Raw genomic sequence first — 13,292 nt, forward strand, 5'->3', positions numbered from 1 at the left:
TGCAGTGGTCATAATTCATTTCTGACTCCTTATGCTTTTCTGCACAGACTTCATTGCACTTATTGTCTTCATATCATTTTGTCGGGGATTACTTATAGACAAAAAACCTGGAATCTTTCCTCTAGAGAGTACCACCAGTAAGTCTGGCCTAAGCATTCTTATGCCAAGTAGGTTCTTGATAAACATTTGTTAAATAAAATTATTAATTAAAACTTTGGGGACAATGAGTCATAAGGAGCATATCTTGGATAAAAAGCCAAAGCCAAAAATAGCATATGAGTATTTTAACCTAGAGATAGCCATTATTAAAAAGACCAAGAATATATAATAATAAAACTATAAATAGGGAGGGATAGAAAGAAAAGACTTAACGATTCACACACGTCTGTCTTTGTTCTGTTTAGGAGAATGGGTATTTCCTAATTCCCAAGCATGGCTGAAAATTTAAATTTTGGTTACAACCTTTTTGATTCGCTCTCCAGTGATTTAACTTATAGAAGCGTCCGTCTTAATTTTTTGGTCTTAGTCACAGTGTCTTCCATTGTTTTTGGGGTAAATCAGTTTAGACAGCGTATTGCAGATTGATAGGAGGCACTTCTGGTGCTGGTACAGGATAATGGTGGGGTCATAGACGCTGAGGCTGTGGGATTCTGACAGCAAGTGGTGGTGAGGAGCTGTGCCTATCTGAGGAGGTGACCCTGCTTCCTGAGTACCACGTTCTTCAGCTACTTAGACAGGGCTTAAAATATTAAGATGCTCCAGGTCAAAAGATGAATCTAATTGATTGATACTGATGGTGCCTAAGAGACTAGCTGAGATACTTGCTTTGTGTATGAGATAATTCTGGAAGTTGTGGGAAGTAAAAAGGTTTTAGAATCTGGGCCCTATTTAGAGAAATTAGTGGGAAATGATTGCATCTAAGTTGCTGGAGTATCCAATGTTTGCTGGTGTTTGTAGTGGACTCAGCTAATAATGGGTAATGCTTTGTCAGGCTTCAATCACTGACAAAAGATCATGTTAAAAAAAATTGCACTTTCTTGTTACTTGGCACAAGCATCTCTTCCTGTGTTGTATTTGGAATATTATGGAGAGAAAATAGATAACCAAAAACTCCAATATAGGCAAGAACTATTAAATTTTTTTAAAACTATTTGGAAATAATTTAAAACAGAGAAAAGTTGAAAAAATACCCACATGTCCCTTATTCTTTAAACCTATTTATTAACATTTTATACCTTTAGCTTTATCAATTTGCTCTCTATTTTCTCTATAGATAGATAGCTAGATCTGTATGAATGCATATAATTGTTTTTCTGAATCATTTTGTAGAAAGTTACGTACATACATCATACACTGTGGGCCTTTACCATGAAATGTTTCAGTATTTCCTAAGCATACGATACTCTCTTATGTAATCACGATATAGTTTTTGACTTCAATAAATTTAACATCAATACCACACTTCTATCTGATATACCATTTGTATTCCAATTTTTTCATATGACTCCATGTTGTTTTTTGGAGAATTTCCCCCACCCCCTGCAATATTGGATCTATTCTAGGGTCAGGTATTACATTTAGTTGTCATGTATCTCTAGCTTCTTTTAATCTAGAACCTTTTCATTTCCTCTCTTTGTCTTTTATGACATTGACATTTTTAAAAATGATACAGTCCTCCTACAACATACACTCCCCCCAACTTTTTCTTTATTATTATTATTATTATTATTATTGTGTTTTCTCATGATGAGATTCTGGTTATGCATTCTAGGCTATCTTATGTATTCGGAGTATCACATTGGGAGGTACCCAAAAGCCATCTGCCCTTCACTGGTGATGTTAACTTCGGTCATCTGATAAAAGGTGTTCTTTGATTTCTGCGCTATGAAATTATTGTTTATTTCTCCTAAGGAACAAGCACTTTGGAGAGAGAAATGGTTACATTTTTAAGAGAAAATATATTTGACATTGATGGGAAGGAGAAAAATATTTATGATACAAATTTCAAAGCAACTGTTAAATTATTGATTGCATTCTTCCTCTTTTATTATAGTTGCCAAAATTTACAAAATTGTTTTGCTAATGAGAACATTACAAATAGGGCTGTCTTAATAAAAATTAAAAAGAAGCCTCAGACATAAGTTCTTTGTCTCCTTATCTCCTTATCAAAACTAAAAAGTATGTTAACTTAATTGTATCTGGTAAAATAGAGTTTTGGAAGAATACGTGTAGATATTTCTCATATCACAGATGGCTGTAGCGATCCAGTAGGATATATAACTCTAGGTAGGTAGTCATTTGGCCATAAAATAATAGTTCTCTTGGGTTTCCATAGAGACATCTAGACTTAAAATGTTTTAAGCACTGCTACTTTTAAAATGAGTATCAGTAAAAATAGCAAAGCCAAAGCTTTTTTTCAAAAAAGTAATGAAAATTTTTTTCAAGTAGTGAGATTCCCAGTTAAAAATCCTTGTTGAAGCCAAAGCTTGTCCTTCCCAGTCTTTCTGCATCAACTGGCCTTGAACAGCTCTGAGGGGAAAGGAATCAAGAACTGGTTTCCCTGCCTTTTGGCAAAGGAATGAGACTGCATTGACTTCATCTGTGAAGAGAACTGCCAACTATTTTCTGACTCTGTAATTGTTAATTGCATGTGGTGAGGAAAGGGGTGATGGGTGACGTTATTTTTATGGGTAAGACTGATATAAGTTCTGGTGAAAGTTTGACATCTTTAGGATCTTATGTTTTTTCAAGTTGAGCTAATAAAAACAGGCTCATGGGCTTATTTCTTACCTGGTTTTTAAGTGAATATTGGGCTAAAGACTATGTGGTGTGGTTGAAGAAGCATGAACTTGGGAGTTTAAAGCAGGAGTAAGGAAAATATGCCCATGGACCAAACCCAGACTGCTGCCTGTTTTAGCACCACTCATAAGTTAAAAATGGTTTTACGTTTTTAAATGGTTGAAAAAAATTCAAAGACAAATTTAGTGACCTGTGAACATTATATGAAATTTAGATTTTAGTGCTCATAAATTAAGTTTTATTGGAACATATCCATGCCCATTTGTTTTCATACTGTATGGTACTGTCTCTGTGCCACAAATGGCAGAGATGTGTGGTGGTGACAGAGACCTATGGCTCCCCAAGCCTAAACTATTTAGTGTCTGGCCCTTTATGAAAAGGTTTGCTGCCCCCTGCCCTAGAGGATATAAAATGTTGAGGTTGAATCTCAGAGTTGCTCTTTCAAGGTCTGTGACTTTGGAACTGAATGTGGCTTATTGTGCAGCTGTGGAGAATTGCTTCAGTACCATGATTTTTTAAAAGTTGGTTTATAAATATAAAAGAGAAATTGAAGACACCCAAGTATTTATTCTGGCTTAAAATATTTTGTTTCCTGATTACACTTTAAGGGAATGTCCAGGAGAAAAGAAAATTTATCATTTTATTCGAGCTTAGAATAAACAATACATTTCATTTATGATCATCATATTAAAAATATTAACAAGTATTTGTCCTCTTTAAGAACTATAAGGTCAGAAACATGTTGGACCCTTTTAAAAACCTGGACTTAAACTGCAACTATCTCCATACCATCCCCATCACTGTGTCTTCCCCAGTTTTCTCTGAAGGTTTGGTAGCACTTTGGTGCTAGAATCATGTACACTGAGCTTGAAGAAAAGACAAAAAAATAAACATTTATTACGTATTTTGAGTTTTTTCTTTTCACCCAGTATTGACTTCAAGACAAAGCCTTAAGTACAATGGACAAATACTATGTCAATTCTAAATTGCATAGTAAAGAAGTATTTAAGGGAGACTTCCTGGAGAAGGAGTGACCCCAGCTGAGTCCTGAAAGGCAGGCAGGATTTGGGAAGGTAGGTAAGAGGCGAGGTAGAGCATATGCAATATTACGGCAGAGTAGGAAAATGACCGTGATGTGAAGATATCGGCAAGGCATGCTGGGGCCAAATCATCACAATTAAGAGCCCCAACTGTTTTCTGAGAAGGAGTGATTTTTCATTCTCTTTCTGATGTGTGATTTCGTACCGGTGCCTGGAGTATGTGTGGTTTGGGGTGGGTGACTGCCAGGGACAGTTGCTGAGGTAAGGAGCCTGGAACTGAGCTGTGGGGATGGAGTGGGTCAAGCATAGAAGCCAATATTTACATAGAACTTACTAGGTGCCAGCCTCTATTCATATGTTACCTCAATCCTCATAATAGCCCTATGAGTCAGTATTCTTATCTCCATTTTACATCAAGGAAACTGAGGCACAGGGAGATGAAATAACTTGCCCAGGGTCACAGAGTACTAAGTGATTGCGTCAAAATGGGGTAGGTCATGCCAAGCTAACAACCCTCATGTTTTAGTGGCTTAGAACAAAGGTGTAATTCTCTCATGTTTCACTTCTTGTCCATCTCAGGTTAGGCCAGGGTCTTAGGCTAAACTCCACCTTCTGGAACGTCATCAGTCCCAGTGGAAGGAGAAGAGAAAAGGGCGAATCGTGCTCTGTGTCTAGCGCAGGGCTTCCCAAACTGGAAGGTGCATATGCACCACCTGGGGAGCTTGTTAAATGCACATGGTGATTCCAGAGGTCTGGGATGGGCCTGAGAGTCTGCATTTTCAGCAAGTTTCCAGGTGATTCCTATACAGCGGGACCATGCTCCACTAGAGTCAGCAGACCTCACTGACTTGTTCCCAAAAGGGACACATCACATCTGTTCCCATGAGAATTAAAGGAAGTCACATAGCCCTGCCCACCTTCAAGGTGGCAGAGATTGTAATCCACTATTTACCTCAGGAGGAGCAGAAGTGGAATATTCATGAACAGCCCCCGTGAAGAGTGAAAAATGTGAAGCTAGGATTTGAATTGAGCAGGCTGTCCCCAGAGTGTGTGCTGTTAATCATCACTCCGTCCAGTCAGAGCTGTTGGCTCATCCTCTAGGGAGAAAGGGCAGCATGATGGCACCCGCCCTGCTTGGCAGACAGCCGTTCGCAGTAGTCCTCGAGACTGACCAGTGGCAGTCAATTTGTGTGACACTGATGCCGGAGGTCCCAGGCAGCAGTTCTCCACCTTGTGTTGCAACTCTGTGAAATGTTTTAGTTCATTTTTTTTCTTCTTAATAATGTGCTGACATCTGTGAATTATTTCTTTTTGTATTATTATTATAAGGTATTTCTAAGCATACCTTAGAGTAGATTCAAGCCTTTCCCAATGACACTCTCATTGGATATTCGGCAACGCTTTCTTGTGTTGGAGAAAGGGTGGGGTGAAAGCTAGCAGTCAGGGGATTGTGTGTGATCCTGGGGAATGCTCATGGCTGTGTACACACACACACACACACACACACACACTATCCATCAGGTATGTTTGCTGCAAAGTGCTGGAGTTGCTGGTCTGGAAGGGTCCTGGCTTGTGGTTGGCACAGCAAACTGAGTTCCCAGGGTGGGGGTGGTGGCTGAGAAGCAGCTTCTCTGAGCCTGCAGCCTCCACCCATAACTGGGAACTTCGGATATGGTCCCAAACGATGGAGAATTGTGAAAGTGGGCAGTGGATTCCAGGCCCGTGTTAGAGTTTAAATGGAGAGAAGTGGATTGGGTTACTTACAGCGCAGTGAACTTGGCCTCTCCTATGAGTGACCCTCTGGCATCCACAAAAAGCCTTGCTGTCAATTCCCAGGCGACGTGTAGATGAACTACGTAGAAACACCAGTTTAAGCAAGGCCCCTGTCTGCCTTGTGGAAAGCCTGATCTGCAAATGCTACTTGGAATGAAATAGGACTGTTCTTCCTCCATTAAAAAAAAAAAAAAAGAAAATCCTCCCAAAAGGGAAATAGAGGTACATTTCAGTTTTATGTAATGATTATATAATGATAGGATTTCAGAATTAACCCACTGCTCCAGGTGATTCAGTCAGCAATTTAGCTAGACATGAGGGAGAAAATGGGCCTTGACAGTTTTTTGTTTGGAAAATCAAGTTTGCCTTGTTGAAAACTGCTTTCACTTCTGTCCACCTGTTCTGTCAGTAATCATGGGAAGAACAGAAAACTGTCCCTCCAGAGACATTTTTGTCCTGTAAAATGGTAGGTAGTTCAATTAAAATATGCAGATGAATGCAAAATTAATAATTAAGGGAAAATAATAAAACAAAGTATTGCTATTTTCATTAATTACTTAGACTGAAGCCTGCAGTATGACTTTTTAAAATTAATGGAACAGAATTCTACTACTTGATTGTTCAAGTCCTAATCCTAGAAGGTATTATCAGTGATCTTTCGCAGCTATTAGTGCCCTCTGGAAAAAGACCTCACTTCACCGGTAATCCTGACCACATAAAAGTGCTTTCTTCAGCTTGTAATCTAGTCTGCACTGGCATTACTATTAGGTTGGGGCAAAAGTAATTGCAGTTTAAAAGGTTAAAAATTGCAAAAACCACAATTACTTTTGACCCAACCCAATAGAAAGTCATTTCTTTCAATGCCATTTCCATATTGGAGACCTAAATAAGTTAAGGATGGCAGCTTGATATTTATATTGGCAACGTCACTGTCCTGATTCAAATGCTAAAGAATTTCAGGAAAGATTACATTTCTTCTTGACCTGAGAGGAATCCCATTTTCTTAGTGAGGAGCTACACTGGCCAGGTGCCAAAGGGAACCCAGCAGCTGCCTTCCTTGGTGGACCTGCTTCCAGGTAAGCCAGACAATCCAGCAATCCTACCCGCATGCACAGTGTTCTTTTATCCTAAGCACGTTTTATCAACGTCATAAATCTCAAGCATTATTTTACTCTTCCCTTCAAAGTCCTGCAATCTCCATGAAATCTTTTCTAACTACACCAGCCCACAATGATAGTTGTCTTCAAACGCCTACTTAGTGTCACACAGTTTAACACTCAATTGGTCTCTAATTATAGTAATTAGATTGTAAGCTCCTCCAAAGCCAGGACGTAGCCCAGTGCTAGGCCCAGAGGCGGTTTCCGAAAATGCCTGCTGAGTGATGGATTTCCAGCTTTGGATGGTTTCCAGTGAGCAGGACAAATGGTAAATTAGCACTACAGTGAGAAGGCTGTCTCAGTTTCCTGAGCAGGGCTTCTGTCTACCTGTGCTTTTGTGAAGGGCATTGATGCCAGACAGCTGTGGGCAGTCAAGGCATTGCAACTTAGAACTCCAAGACTGTCCTCCAGCTCATCTCCTCTCATTAAGAAACCTTCATTTTGAACTGGGGTTTGCAATTCCCCATTTCCAGGTTTGAGAAGTCAGGAAGAATAAGAAATAGAGGCGCAAAGAGGTAAAAATATTTTCTATCTGCTTTGCAAGAACCTGTAGCTTTCCCTTGCAGGCATAACAAATAAAGGGAGGACACGTTGCATATTTAAGAGCAAGTAAAATGCTGTGTGGAGAATTGATTTATATAACTTTTTTGCTAGACTAGTCCAGAAGCTGGATTAATATTTTAATCCTATTCTCTTGAGAGGAAAAGGCAGCTGGTGAAATTGTTGGAGGTGACATGCCAATCTACATAGAAACCGAGTGTGGTTTGGAGACCACCATGGAAATAATAACTTCAGTCATTAAGTGGAGAATGAAAGGAGGAAAGAAACCAGATAAGTTTTCCAGGATCAAGAAGTTATTTTTATTATAAACTAACCTTAGGGAGACCATAGACTTTATTATTATTGTAACATTTAAATTAAAATACTGACGGTTTTATCTTTTCACTGTTGATCACCCTTGGCAAAAGCAGAATTAGCAATGAGTGCAAGAGAACATCCTGCATTTTCTTTTATTTTTCAGTTGCCATTTTAATTGTGTGTTTAAACTCAGCTGTGTAGGCAGAATATGGCAAGGAGCACACACTAACACAATTCAGGTCTTGATGCAGGGTTTCTCTCTCCCTTGAACTTGACTTTCCAGGACCTGAATTCTAACAGTGGGTACAAATTCACTGGCATTGTGAAATTGGAAGGAAGAGGTCTTGCCCTTTTTTGGTTTTCTCGAAGACCTGGATAACATCGAAGCTTTCAACGGTCCATAGCTGGCCCTAGCAATAAGTGTCTGGAATATAACATGTTGTGCTCTGGGAAATGCTACCATTTGCTTGGATGGAAATCGATATTTAGGTTATTACTGGGAATTTGTGATGCTGGATTTTGTGGGATTAAGGCTGGTGCTGTGATTTTCTCATATCACATCAACATGTTCTGTTGACCCTTAGGTATTTGAGAAAAGAGGGAAAAGAGTGTCTTAGGGTTGACATAATCAAATTTTGAAGGTGCTAAGGCTCTACTCCAATTATATTGGCAGATGGCCTAGGGTGCAGGTGCTGTCAGACAAAGGATCCCAGATTCCCCCGAAGGCCTAATGCCATCTCTTCTGCCTGGAACTGAATCAGTAAAAAGAAATAGGGTAGGGCAGAATTTTGGACTGAAATTTCTCTGTGGGAGCAACAGATTGAATTGATAATGGGAGAAAGTTTGTATTGTTAGCTTTTATAAGGTGGCAGTAAATTTCAGGAATTTTATAATGCTGGCAGATGATTTGGGCCATATTTTCACCTGATGCTCCTTGTTCATCCTGCTTGGTCAAAGAGCATAGCTGAGCAGGATCCAAGATGAGAAGGGGAATTGGGGCTGACTGTGGCACTGGACTAATGTAATTAATGTCCTGACCTGTTCCCGCAGCTTCTGGGGGCCACAACAGAGAGCCATTTATAAGGGCCCTGAGTGGAAGAAGCAGCTATCTCTTTGACACCAGTTAAGATATGGAGGAAGCAAGGGTAAGAGAGGATATGGAAGAAGTGACTCCATGAAGGAGGGGGTAAGAAGTTTTTGACTTCTCTTCTGATCTCTTTTCTTGAGCAAGACAACTGTACTCAGGGTAGACTATGGCTTTATGGTTAATGTCACTAGATTAATAAAAGAAATAGCCAAAAAAAGGAAGAATGTTGGTGTGGAGAGTCCCTTCTCTATTCATGCCATTGTTGCTTAGGGCATTTGACAGGTCTCTGTGCTAACGGACAAAACTATGATAAGGTTAGAAGTCACTTTGGACTCTTTCTTGTAAGGGGCTAGGTAAGATGGCTTGGGAATTGCGAAGAAACATAACTCTTGGCATGTGTCCAAACCTCATTCTTCTCTTTCATGGGTGTGGCTTTTCCTGACGTGGCCGTGTAAAAATCTGAGGTTCAGTTTTTGATCTACACTTAGTCTTGATTTATAGGTAGTTCGATAAAATGGGCTGGTTTGAATCAAAGCCTATTGGGCTCACCTTGCGTACACAGTGGTGGTTTCTACAATCTTGCCTAGTTAGAAATGCAACTGAACACGGGCTCATTTGTTAGAATAACTAGTGATAGCTGATATTTATTGACTGTTGTGCGGACACAGCTGTGAAGGCCTTGCAGCTATTATGTGATCCTTGCAGCAACCTTAGGAGGTTACTGTCCTTTTTCCTACTTAGTGAGTTAATGGAGGTTGATAGGGTTTAACTCGCTCAAGATCACAGGAGCAGAACTAGAGCTTAAACTCTAGAGCTCACATTCCTTAACCATCATACTAAACTATTACAAGATTACCCAAATAGGAAAAGAACAAAAAGAATGGTGATTTTTTTTTGCCTGCCAAGCCCTCCACTGTGACAAAACCCTAGAACTCCGGTGTATTCATGAGGCTAGCATTTGGCTTCTCTCAGTATGTCCTGAATTTGAAGGTCTTCCTCTTCTCTGTGTGTGTGTGTGTGTGTGTGTGTGTGTGCGCGCGCGCAGGGGGCAGGAGCTGGCATTGGTTGTTTGATTTTAAATTTTAACAAAGTAAAACTTCTAGAAAGAAAATAATTGTTTTACTTATGAGAACAGGTCTCAGAATACATTTAAGCTGCAAAAAATACAATTGGACTATCATCTCAGTCCTTTACAAAACCTGGAAGTAAAATTGTATGATTATGTAAAATATTTTCAATGAGACAGGTCTTGTTCAGGATCCACAGATGAATTGAATTGCTAATACCTTTATTACTGTTTTCCCGAAAATAAGACCTAACTGGACAATCAGCTCTAATGCGTCTTTTGGAGCAAAAATTAATATAAGACCCAGTCTTATATTATATTATATTATATTATATTATATTATATTATATTATATTATATTATATCATATTATGTTATATTATACCCAGTCTTACATTAAAATAAGACTGGGTCTTATATTAATTTTTGTTCCAAAAGACGCATTACAGCTGATTGTCTGGCTAGGTCTTACTTTCGGGGAAACACGGTGTAGTCTGTAATTGTTTTGCTGAAAGAACAGAATATATTATCATTGTGGTTGTTATTATTACTGTTAGGTACTGTGCTAGGTAATTTACATGTATTTTCTCACTTACATTGATATGTATATGATAGGTACTACCATCATGTATCAGTTATCTATTGTCATAGCAATGCTGCATAACAGAAACCCAAAAGACCCCTCACTGGCATGAAAAAACAACTATATTACTTATACATCTAGGACGATGGGCTAAACAGATCTGCCAATCTTGGCTAGACTAGCTCATAACACGGAGGGTTTGGCTCACTGAAGACTAAGCTAGCCTGACCTTGGTTAGGATGAATGGGGAAATATAGTTCCTGCATTTGTCTCTCATCTTCCACTAGTCTGGGCTGGGCATATTCTGGCTGGGTAATTGCAGAGCTGTAAACCCTAATCATAAGCTCTGAATAAGCTTATTCGCTTGAGTCCATTTCAACCTTCTGCTTGCAATGCATTTGTTAATATCCCATTGGTCAAAGCAAGTCACACAGTGGAATTATGCACTCACTCCCTTGGGAGAGCCCTGGAAAGCAGCATAACAAAAGGCATGGATATAGGAAATGGTAAACAATTGCCATCTGTAACATATTTTCATTTTGCAGATGGAGAAACTGGGACTTAGCTAGTAAGTGGCTTGCCTAGGACCACATAGACGTTCAGTGACAGAGTTGGAATTTGAACCTGGGTTTCTTTTCTCAAAGCTGGAGCTCTTAGTGATGCACTATAAAAGCAAGATTTAGAGACTAGCTCTGCCTCCAACTACTTTCCAGATCTGAGCAATCTTTTAACTCTCTTTTGATACATCTTCACCAATGAAGACAAAATGCAGCTGTTGATATTATGGAATGAGAGTGCTGTGAGAATGTTAGCAGATTCTCGGAAAAAGTGCTAGGTATTGTGATCAAAGAAATAAACAGACTTTTAAATCACTGCTTGACCTCATTTTACCTTTTGAGTTTTTCAGATCTCTCTCACCTGCCATGATTTAGAAATGCGTTGAGTATAAAATCTTTTTATATTCTCACTTCTTTCCTCCTCAACTCATCCCAATCTGCCTACATTAGCAGTAACTATAAATTAAAATAATACCCTATACAAATTCCTGTTTTAAAAAACGACAGTAATATCTCTAGGACTGTCCAGAAAGTTGTACATTTTAATAATTGACAAATGTGGACTCTAAACTGATAAAATTCAGTTGTTATATCAACTGCCCTTTCAGCATCTAGATGTGCCTTTGCCTAGTTTTGCATTGTAACTAGCTACTACTGTTGTTATTCTTTTTATCAAGTCAATTTCATGGCACATGTTTTGAAGAAAGTTGAAAAGTTTTATATACTTCTGTTGACCCTAGAAGCAAAACAGCCGAAGAGCACATTCAGACATATTTCTTGCCAAAAATACATTCCTAAAGGAGAAATTTCATGGCGTACCCTTTGGCTCTTGGCACTCTGGTCCTGTCCTGGACCTTTGACAATATACCAGAGACAAGTTTCTGCTTCTCAGAAAAGGAAATTTTTTATAGGGCTCTGAGAACTATTGAGGGCCCATCAGCGTCTTTGTGAATGACCTCTGGTTCCATTAAGGTATTGGAAATCACCTTAGACATACGGAATTAGGGAGATTATGGAGAGGAAAGGGGAAATTTGAAGAGAGCTGATACCAGGAAGATGAAGGGACATTGGCTCTGGAACGAAGAGGAAGAACAAATTTCAATCAATATAAAAGTGACTGGGGGAGACGGAGAAATTCATTTCAGATTCTTTGTGAATGTAAAAATTTTGGGAACTTGAGTATGTGCTGTATTCCCTCATCCTAGCACCTGCCACATATATGGTGCTCACCTGTTCTCCCACAAGACCATAAACTTGATGAGGGCAGGGACTATGTATGTCTTCAGTGGTGTTATCATCACAGGATAGCTCAATCCATTACACTCAGCATGCACTATGTAAATATTTGTTTGTCAAATGTCCTAGGACCCACATAATACTTCTGTTGTTTTCCTCTAGCAAAAACTCAGAAACTGCCTTTATCTTGTGCAATGAAAGAATCACCTATGAGTTGGATGTAATGTGGGAATTAAATAAAACATAACCAGTATTTAATTGTGTCCTGAAGGAAACATTTCTCACTGTGGTAGAGAGGGAAGGAAGGAACATCACAGTAAATCAAGGGACCTGTCATCTTGTTATAGCTTTGGTTTAGAGCTTGGTCACGTGACCCAACAGCCGCTTTTCCATGTATGCAATAGGAATAACAAATGAGGCATTATATTTGAAAATGCTTCAGAAGTAAAAGTGCCAAATTAATACTAGGTACTATTACTTTATAAGACACAAGTTAAACTGGAAAGAACTCTGAATACAGGAGTATGGCAGGTGACATGTCTTGTCTATTTCATCTTGCACACAACTCCAGTGCCTAACTTAGTGCATGGGCAGTAGTCGGCACTCAGGATGTGTTTACGGAATTAACGAAAACTCCTAAACTGCACATAGAATCATCATGATGATCTCAGATATCCTTGTTTATAGCTGAAGATTTTCACATATGATTATTATCATGCAGTTGAATTGTTAAAAATTTATGTGAGATAGCGGGGTGGGGATAAGGGGAAGATGAGGGGATTAGAAAACAGTCCGTAACCACAAGATGGCCACGAGGTTTTGAAAATTAATTTGGGAAACGTAATCAATAATGTTATAAAGGTTTTGTAGGGTATCCGATAGATTCGTGTCCCATTAGGGAGACCACCTCAGGGAAGATGTAGATGCCTGATCACTGCAATGTACATCTGAAACTGAACAATAATGAATGCCAACTATAATTTTATATATATAAAAAAGAAAAAAGTAGTTATGGGGATATTGGGTATAGCATAAAGAATATAATCAATAATATTGTAATAAATATGTATAGTGTCAGAGGGATACTAGATTTGTTGGGGTAAAAAATGGGAGAGGGTCTAGGGGCAGGGTGAAAA

The sequence above is a fragment of the Rhinolophus hipposideros genome (assembly GCF_964194185.1).
Source record: "Rhinolophus hipposideros genome assembly, chromosome: 3".
Lineage (NCBI taxonomy): Eukaryota > Metazoa > Chordata > Mammalia > Chiroptera > Rhinolophidae > Rhinolophus > Rhinolophus hipposideros.